Raw genomic sequence first — 9,877 nt, forward strand, 5'->3', positions numbered from 1 at the left:
TGTTTGATATTTTTTGGATATGAAATCATTAAATGTTTGATTCTTGTTCTTGATTTTTATTCAGTTGTTTTATTTTTCTTGTTTATTTTTGTAGAAATTGTTAGTTTAATTATAATATTGTTAGATTTAAATTGAAGTTCAATTAATTATTTTTCAGTTTGTTTTATTAATTTAAGAGGATTTAATTTTAATATAGAAGAGTGTTAGTTTAAATCACTTGAATACGTTCTTTGTTGTTTAATATAGATTTAATTCGTGTTCATTTTATTTGAAATTCGTTTAATTCAGTGATTTAATGTGAAGTTATGTTTTGGTTTTTAATTTTTTGATTTAGTTTGAATCATGTATCTTTGTTGTATTTTGTTGGATTTAATTTAAAAAATCAATTGATTATTGGAAGTTTAATGATTTGAATATGTTTATTTGTTTTGTTTAAACTTAATTCAAGTTTAATTCGAAATTGAATAAAACTTGCTTGTTATTGTGGTTGAATCTTTTCATTTATGTCCATACTTTGTTTGATTGTTCTTGAATCCGAATTTAGTATAAGTTTGATCTTCTTATTTGTTGATTATCATTTTGATTATTTCTTCAGTTATTTCATGATCTTGTTTAGTTTTAATATAGAAATTGTTGGTTGTAATGTTGTTAGATTTAATTTTAAGTTCAAGTGATTATTGAATTTAGAAATCTGAATATACTTGTTTGTTGTTGTTGTTTTTTGAATCTGAAAGTAGGTTTGTTTGTTGTTCAAAAATATTGTTCAATCAAAATAATTTTAGTTGTTCTTTGTTGTTCATCATTTAGTTTGAATTTGTTGTTGAAAATTATTTAGAAATTGGTCATATTTGCTGTATTTTGGTTAAAATTGATTAGGTGAATTGGTTATAGCTGACGGGGGTAGTTTGGTAATTTGCAGTACGTTCAGGGGTAATATGGTAATTTCAGTAAGGTCGGAGGGGTACTTTTGGAATTAAAATTCTGAACAAATGTTTATTTTGAGTGCTCTGTCCATTAAAATTAAATAATTTATTAATAATATTAAAATAATGTAGGCATGGGGGACAAGACATAATGAGGGGGAATAATGTATTTGTTTAATGTAAGCATGGGGGACAAGACATAATGGTGGGGAATAATGTATTTGTTTAATCAAAAATGGGGAACAAGACATAGTGGGATTGCGGGGCTCAAGAAAAGTTTGTTTAAATAAATAATAATTGTATTTTTAACTAGTAATGAGTTTGGTAAGGAGAAAGTTGTTGTTTTATTAATTGAAAAGGGTTTGGGATGGGAAATAAATAGAGAGACTTGAATCAGATTTGGAAAAAAAGACAGAATACAGAAGAAAATTTTAAGAGAGAGGAAATTCCGAAAAATACTAAGACTTTAGAAAATAAAAAGAAAAACATTCTGGAAATTCAAAAGAAGAATAGTATACACCTGATATACAATCCAAATATTATGATATACGGATTCAGAAATTAAGGGTTAAACACTAACTAGTCTTTCAAAATCTGAAAAGATTCCCTTTGCTTCTGTCCGTTGATTGTTGTTGGTGTTTCTGGATTTTGTCTTGATTTTAAAATCTGCCACAAAGTTTCTCGTTGCTGGTTGTTACTGGTTGCTGGGGTTGCTATTGTTGTATGCTACTGAATTTCTGCTGATCTCCCTTTTCTTTTGCTTCCAATATCAGGTACACAACTGACACGCTGATTATTGTAAACTGAAACAGGAAACATGAATACGAAAAATGAAGAGTTGAAGTTCTAAATTTATTTTAATTATATTCTGAATTTTATTTGTATATATAAATTATTTAGCTTACAAAAATCAGAATCATGTAGCTATTTAATATATATAGTGGAACATCTGACGATAGCTTAACGGATGAACTATCTATATATATTGCCTAAAAATAAATGAATGGTGTAGTAACTCCGTCTAGCTAAAAATCAAACGAATAGACCATTTCGGAACTTGTAGGAATATTGTTTAGTTAAATAATATTGGTTAATTGCAGCATGTAAATGGTTTAAGATTAAAATTAGATTGCTAAGTTTTTTAATTTGACAAACTGAGAACATGCCTAGTATAATGTAACTAGGTAGTAACATGTGAATAAGACGGCCCAGATCTAGTTTTATGTCATACACGTTGGGCCTGGGCCCGCATTGGCGACGGACTGCCCTGCTTGTATCATTTTCAGAATTTATGAATCATATTCGAAACCCAACTATAACAACTCAAGCATGTAAATAAATTAAGACCTTTTATCTTTCATTTTATAGAGACATAATAGAAAAATGTAGTCATTGTAGGTTTATCCTTTCATAAAATGAGCCGAGTCTCGCCAAATAAAACAATGCAAATTGTGGGGCCCTCAATAACTGGTCACAATAAAATACTTAGAATTTGGGATGGGCTGTTTAGTGAATTTCACTGCCTTCCCCAAAGACAATAAACGCGTTAGACTCTTTAGGCGCAACTTAATTAAATTACATTCTTAAACTCGGGTGCGCATTTATATGACCCAAATTCAAATCTCAACGGAGTCGGAATGTATTAACAACCATGGGTGCATTGACTGTGACGTGGTTCGAGATGCATTTTTACGACGTTGCAATTCCATAAAAATGATAATAATAAAAGCGGTTTAAACTTAATGAAAGCACATAAGTAATAATATGTATTAAATCAGATATCTAGCCATTATAACAATTTAAGCGACCGTGCTAGAACCACGGGATTCGAGGGTGCCTAACACTTTCCCTCGGGTCAACAGAATTCCTTACTTAGAATTTCTGGTTCGCAAACTTCATTTGGAAAGTCGAATATTTTCCTCGATTTGGGATTCAAGATAAACCGGTGACTTGGGACACCAAAAGTCAAACATTTCCCAAGTGGCGACTCTGAATTAAATAAATAATATCATTTCGAATATTTTCACTTAAATTGGAAAAACTCCCTCGCGCATTTTACCCTTCGGGACGGGCGCGCAAAAAGGAGGTGTGACAGCTCTGGCGACTCTGTTGGGGAATAGTAACCCAGAACCACTTGTTTAGGGTTAGAAATTCGAGCTTAGATAAATTGTTATATTTGGCTTCATCTGATTTTTACATGTTTGAGCCTAATGTGCTAAATGCTGCTTTTACCGCTTTGATATTATTTTACTGTATATATAAACTGTGCCGAACCCTTCTCTCTTCACCTCGGGGGTTGTGCTTATTGGTTGAGACTCCCTATTCTGTTAGTGTCACACCTTGAAATAAAAAAGAGGCTCGGACAAGTTACGAAGCCGGATGGCCTTTTGGTTCCCGGTAAGTTTCCCCCTCCTCGACTTGAGTTGTCCGCTCGGGTACACAGTCTAGAACACCGACTCAGGTTTTTGAACATAAAATAAAATGACCTCATGCTGGATCCCTATTAGGAACGCTTATTTGCATCATGTTGCATTTGACATAGGGGACTCAACACAGGGGTTGGGTCCGTCTAGGACAGGCAACCTGAAATGAAAAGACCATCCTACTGCATCCCGTTTGTTTTACGCATTTATTTGCTTCAATTCTGCATGCCGACCGGTTTCTAAAAAAAAAAGAAATAGCTGCGTAGGGAGATAATTACTTATTTTTGAAAAAAAAAACCAATGTCCAAGTAGTGTCAAACCTCGCCGGAATTTTCTAAAAAAAAAAGAAAAAGAAATGAAAACAAAATTTGTCTTTTAGTTTGATTTATTAAAAAAACATATATATATAAAAAAATTCCTTTTAATCACTTTCAAAATTAAAAAAAAGTATTTATTTAAAAGTAAAAAAAAAGGGGGAAAATTCAAAATTCAAAAAAATGTTGTTTTTTTTGTAGTATCTCTTTTATAAATTCAGACTAATAGTCCAAATACTTCCTTAAAAAGATTTTTCTTTAGTCTTTATCTCTTTTCAAAAAAAAAATAATAATAAAATATAAAAATCCAGAAAAATATTTTTCCTTTTCTTTAAAAGATTGTATTCAGAAGGGGTTTAGTTTATTTACTCTACGCTTGATCAAGCCCGAACTACGCTGGTTTGATTCTCACAGGGTGGGAGATACGTAGGCAACCCTCGTCGGGTCCAACCTCCCCTTTTTCAGAAAAAGCCAAAATGTCAGAATTTTAATTTATGAGTCGGGTGATGCCGTTTTGTCAAGAATAGCCAAATGTTCCCAAAAGGGACGCCGGAAGGCTGACTTTGCATAAACACCCATTTTTGGTCATTTTTTAAAATTTTGACCAAGTTACCCAATGGCCTTAGGATCCTCGTCCCCGAGGATCTGCGAGGCCATGTTCCCAATGTCGGGTCAACATTCTGAAAAAAAAAAGAGTCATAAATAAATCAAGTGATGCTTTTGTTGTCAAAAACAGCCGAATGTTCCCGAAAAGGACGGCGGAAGGCTGACTTTGCATAAACGGCCACTTTCGATCATATTTTAAAGTTTTGATCGATTGACCCTCACAGCCTTAAAATCTTCATCCCCGAAGTGCTGAAAGGCCGTGTTCGAAAATCGGATCTTTTTCTAAAATATAGTCAAATCATTTTTAGTCAAATCATTTTTTCTTAAATCACCTTAATAAATGTGCAGGGTGGGCACAATGCAAAATGAACACTTTTTAACGGCAAATGTCCCGAACTACTCAAGATCTGATTCACGCGGCATCGTGATACGTAGGCAATCCTCATCGGATCCGGTCACATTTTTAACTGCAGATAATGAAAATGATAATGATAGGAAATAATAAAATAAAATAAAATAAATAATTAAACAACAAAAAAATGATAAATAAAGGGAAGCCTTAAGAGAAGCCGGAATGACGCATGTCTTTGTTGCAAACATGTAGAAATTCACTTAACTGTATAGGTGCATCATGCCCCAACGTGAGATTACCTATCTGTTATTTGTTTCGAACTAACCGTTTGTTTGCTGCTGAGTCCTTCAGGTTTTTAGAAAAGGTGGTTGGTTTGGTGGAGGTCTGGCCTCACATTCATACTTCACGAGGTCGAAAGGGAGTGCTCAGTTACCCGTTGTTAAGTCGAGAGGGAGTATTCACACTTACTTCACAATATCAAAGGGAAGAATAGAGATGTCTTCAGAAATCCCTTTGCCGACAATTCCTGTCTCTGAGGAGAGTTCAATCTCGGCCGTCCTGACGCCCGAGTCAGCAACTGCTGAGGAAAATAGAATCTTGCGGCTCCGCATGTTGGAAATGTTGGATGACTGGAATAACGGAAAAGAGCCACCAAGTATAATCCCTGGGTTCCCTGAGTTGTTCTCCAGGACAAGTGGGACTTCCAACATCCCCATAAGCTATCCAACTACCCCATTCGGGTACCCGGCCATTTCAGCCCACTCTGCTGGATCACCCTCTGATTCTTATCCTCGGATGTCAACAACAGATGTAGCTACAAACATATTCACTGCACCTCCCTGTCCAATCGTGGCACAACCCGCTACACACAGGCCGAATTTTGACTCATCCTCATTCACATTTCAAGCACCATCCTTCTCACTAGAACCAACTCGGTTCACCACCAGCACTCATCCTCAACAACCTCAATACGAGTTTGCACCTGGGCAGGATCAAAACCCCAAAGCTGCTGAACAAGATGAGATAGCAAAAAGAATGAGGAGCCTCGAGCAGAGTTTGAAAAACACGCAGGGTTTAAGCGGGCAAAAGAGTGTTTCCTATACCGATCTATGCATGTTCCCTCACGTGCACTTACCCATGGGTTTCAAAACACCAAAGTTTGAAAAGTATGACGGGCACGGCGACCCAATTGCTCATCTCAAGAAGTATTGCAACCAATTGCGGGGAGCCGGCGACAAAGAAGAATTGTTGATGGCATACTTCGGAGAAAGTCTGATAGGAATAGCCTCAGAGTGGTATATAGACCAAGACATATCTCGATGGCATATATGGGATGATCTCGCCAGAGATTTTGTGAGGCAATTTCAGTATAATATTGACATTGCACCAGACAGAAATTCTCTGTCAAACTTGAAGAAAAAACCCTCGGAAATTTTCAGAGAATATGCTATTAAATGGCGCGAGCAGGCATCAAGGGTAAAACCTCCTATGGACGAGATAGAAATGGTCACTACTTTCCTCCAGGCTCAAGAATCAGACTATTTCCAGAATATGATGTCAGCCATGGGAAAGCCTTTCGCGGAAGCAATCAAGATCGGGGAGATGGTAGAGAATGGTTTGAAAACGGGTAGAATCTTAAGTCAAGCAGCCATAAGGGCAACCTCCCAAGCCGTCCAAAGCGGGTCCGGAGGAATGGCAAGTGGAAAGAAAAAGGAAAAATCATCCATGGCAGCATCATAAGCGAGGGAATATTGTAATCCTAGGCCCCGATTTCCAGAAAGAACCCCACAACATTACTACCCCCACCAAAATGTGACTTATGCTCTTCAACCCTACATGGTCATGAATACCCAGCCCTATGTCCATCCACCACAGCAAGCCAATTGAGGCCAAGCTCCACCTCCTAGAAACCAGCCTCCCTACCGGAACCACTATAATCCACAGCCCCCTCAAAATAACTTCCGCCCTCAAGAACCACCTAGAAGACGGACTTTCATACCCATCGGTGAACCATATTCTACCTTGTTCCCAAAGCTAGTCCAGATGGGTTTCCTGCAGCCAGTCCCTCAGACAAGGCACAATCCGGCATCACCTGCTTACAAAGCCGGTGTTAGGTGCGCTTATCATTCAGGAGCAGAAGGGAACGATACAAATGATTGTTGGACTTTGAGAAGGGCAGTTAAGAACTTGATAGAGCAGGGGAAGATAGTACTGAGGGACGAGGAGGTCCAAATGTGACTAACAATCCGTTGCCTGCTCACAATAACGGGCCGTTGATTGGAATGATTTGTGAGGACAAAGAATTTGATCCTGCCTTAAAAGCTATAATCGCCATCGTCGATGCAGGGAAAAAGCCTAAAACCACCCCGAAGCTAGAGAAAGGTGAAAAGAAGGCTAGTGCTGTCAAGGTTGAGCCCGAAGAGAAGGTCGAGACAAAGACAGTAACGACAGTGCCTGTAAGGAATGAAGTTCTCTACATTCCACGAGGACGAGCAGAGAAGCCGCAGAGATTCGAAGTCAAAAGGGAAAAACCAATGTACATACCAAAAGGGGCCTATGTGGTCCAGGGGATGATTCAACCACCTCGGCTGAATGAGCCAGTGGTTATCGGACGCGTGCCACAGAAGCCAATGACAGACCCGTCCGCAGTACCATGGAACTATCAGAGAACATTGGTTACTTACAAAGGCAGAGAAGTCACGGGAGAACTTCCGGAGAATACTTTCATTGGAAGGTATTCGAACACTCAAGAGTTAAACAACGCCACATGGAAACGCTTCCCACCCAAGGAGCCCGTAAGCATTGAAGAAGCGGAAGCTTTCTTCCCAAAGATGAAAATGTTAGACTACGAAGTGGTGGATCAGCTACGCAAGTGCCCCGAGCAAGTGTCCATGCTATCTCTGCTGATGAGGTCGGCCGAACACCAAAAGATCTTGCTCAAGACCCTGAACGAAGCATACATACCAGTTGAAACCTCAGTCGAACAACTGGAATGAATGACGGACAGGTTCTTCGCAGTTAACCAGGTTTCTTTCAGCAAGAACGACTTACCTCCAGAGGGAGAAGCTCACAATAAAGCCTTACATTTGACAGTTAAATGCGAAGACTACTACGTCAAGTGGGTAATGTTGGATGGAGGTTCAGGTGTTGACATTTGTCCGCTCTCCATGCTGTAGAGAATGGAAATTGGGACCGAAAGAATCCGCCCCAATAATGTCTGCGTAAGGGCTTTTGATGGCATCAAGAGGGACACCCTCGGGGAAATAGACTTGGTGTTAACTATAGGACCAGTGGAGTTTGAAATAACTTTCCAGGTGCTTGACATGGATACGTCTTACAACTTTCTCCTCGGCAGACCTTGGATTCATGCGGCAGGGGCTGTGCCTTCCACTCTCCACCAAATGGTGAAGTTTGAATACGAAGATCGGGAAATTGTGGTCCACGGAGAAGACGAACAGTCTATTTATCTGGACCCATCCATCCCATATCTTGAAGCGAGGGAAGGGAGAGAGCACACGGTTTATCAGGCTTTCGAAGTTGTACTAGCAGAGCAGTATGAAGAAGGAAGACCTTGCCCCCAACTTTTCTTGTCCAACGTCTCAATCATGGTGGCTAAGGAAATGATCCGACATGGATTCAGGCCAGGGAAAGGGCTTGGACGAGCGCTGCAAGGAATAACGGAACCCATCACCTTGCCTTCCACCAAGAAACTTTTTGGGATAGGTTTTCAACCCACTCCAAAAAATGAAGAGTGGGCAAGGAAGAGGAAAAATGAGGGTTGGAAACTGCCTCAGCCATTGCCAGATTTATACGAGACTTTCGTCGGACCGAAATACATCGAAGAAGAAGACGATGAGGTTTTCACAGCCGAAGAGATCGAGGAGATCTGTGAGGCAATGAGAGGAATGCTCTACGAAGCTCACATGGTTCAACCGGGAGAAGGCACAAGCACCGCTGAGATGCTATATGTGGGGCAAAATGCCAAGCTTCGAAACTGGGAGGCCACGCCGTTCCCAACTAGACGGGAGTCCGGGTAGACCTGTCCCGCCACCTTTCCTGCATCACGAGTTATCCCCAGGGTGTAACTCAGATGTTTTTCCTTCAGTTTTTTGTTTTGAATTCCTGAAATATAAACCTTGTTATCTTCCAAATTCCAAAAAAATAAGAATCAGTGTTTTCTCATTTTTCCTTTGTTCTGATGTTTTGTTATTTTTCCTTTATCTTTTCTTTCAGTTATAATAATGCGGCTTTAAATAATATGACATGCTTGCAGACTTCACGCCCAGATCACAACGAGCTGTTTAATTGTGAAATAATGAACCAAGAACCGGAATATGACGAAGAAGAGACTTTTAGGCAAATAAATCGAGAATTGGAACACTTTGAGAATAAACCTAAGCCGAATCTGAATGACACCGAACCGGTTAATTTGGGAACTCCTGAAGAAATACGAGAGACCAAAATAAGCATTCACATGGATGAAAAAACACGAGACGCGATAATTCAACTCCTTTTTGAATTTAAAGATGTGTTTGCTTGGTCATACGATGACATGCCAGGATTAGGTGTTGATCTAGTGGTGCATAAATTGCCAATTCACCCTGATTGTCCCCTAGTTCAACCAAAGCAGAGAAAGTTCAAAACTGACGTCAGTGACAAGATTAAAGAAGAAATCACCAAGAAGTTGAAAACGGGAGTAATTCGGGTAGTCCAATACACCACCGAGTTGGCGAATGTAGTTCCAGTGCTGAAAAAAGATGGGAAGACTCGGGTATGTGTGGATTATCGAGATTTGAACAGGGCGAGTCCCAAAGACAATTTCCCATTGCCCAACATCCACATCCTTGTTGATAATTGCGCCAAACATGAGATACAATCTTTCGTAGATTGTTACGCTGGGTATCATCAGGTGTTGATGGATGAAGAAGACGCCGAGAAGACTGCCTTCACTACCCCTTAGGGCACTTACTGTTATCGGGTTATGCCATTCGGCCTGAAGAATGCTGGGGCAACTTACATGAGAGCCATGACTGCCATTTTTCATGACATGATGCATCAAGAGATAGAGGTGTATGTGGACGATGATAGTAAAGTCCAGGAATCGGGACAATCATATCCAAGACTTGAGGAAATTCTTCGAGAGACTGAGAAAGTACGACTTGAAGCTGAACCCGGCCAAATGCGCCTTCAGAGTCCCATCAGGCAAGCTTTTGGGTTTCATAGTAAGCAGGAGAGGTGTCGAGGTAGATCCAACAAAGA

This window comes from Nicotiana sylvestris, chromosome 4 (assembly GCF_000393655.2).
Source record: "Nicotiana sylvestris chromosome 4, ASM39365v2, whole genome shotgun sequence".
Taxonomy (NCBI): domain Eukaryota; kingdom Viridiplantae; phylum Streptophyta; class Magnoliopsida; order Solanales; family Solanaceae; genus Nicotiana; species Nicotiana sylvestris.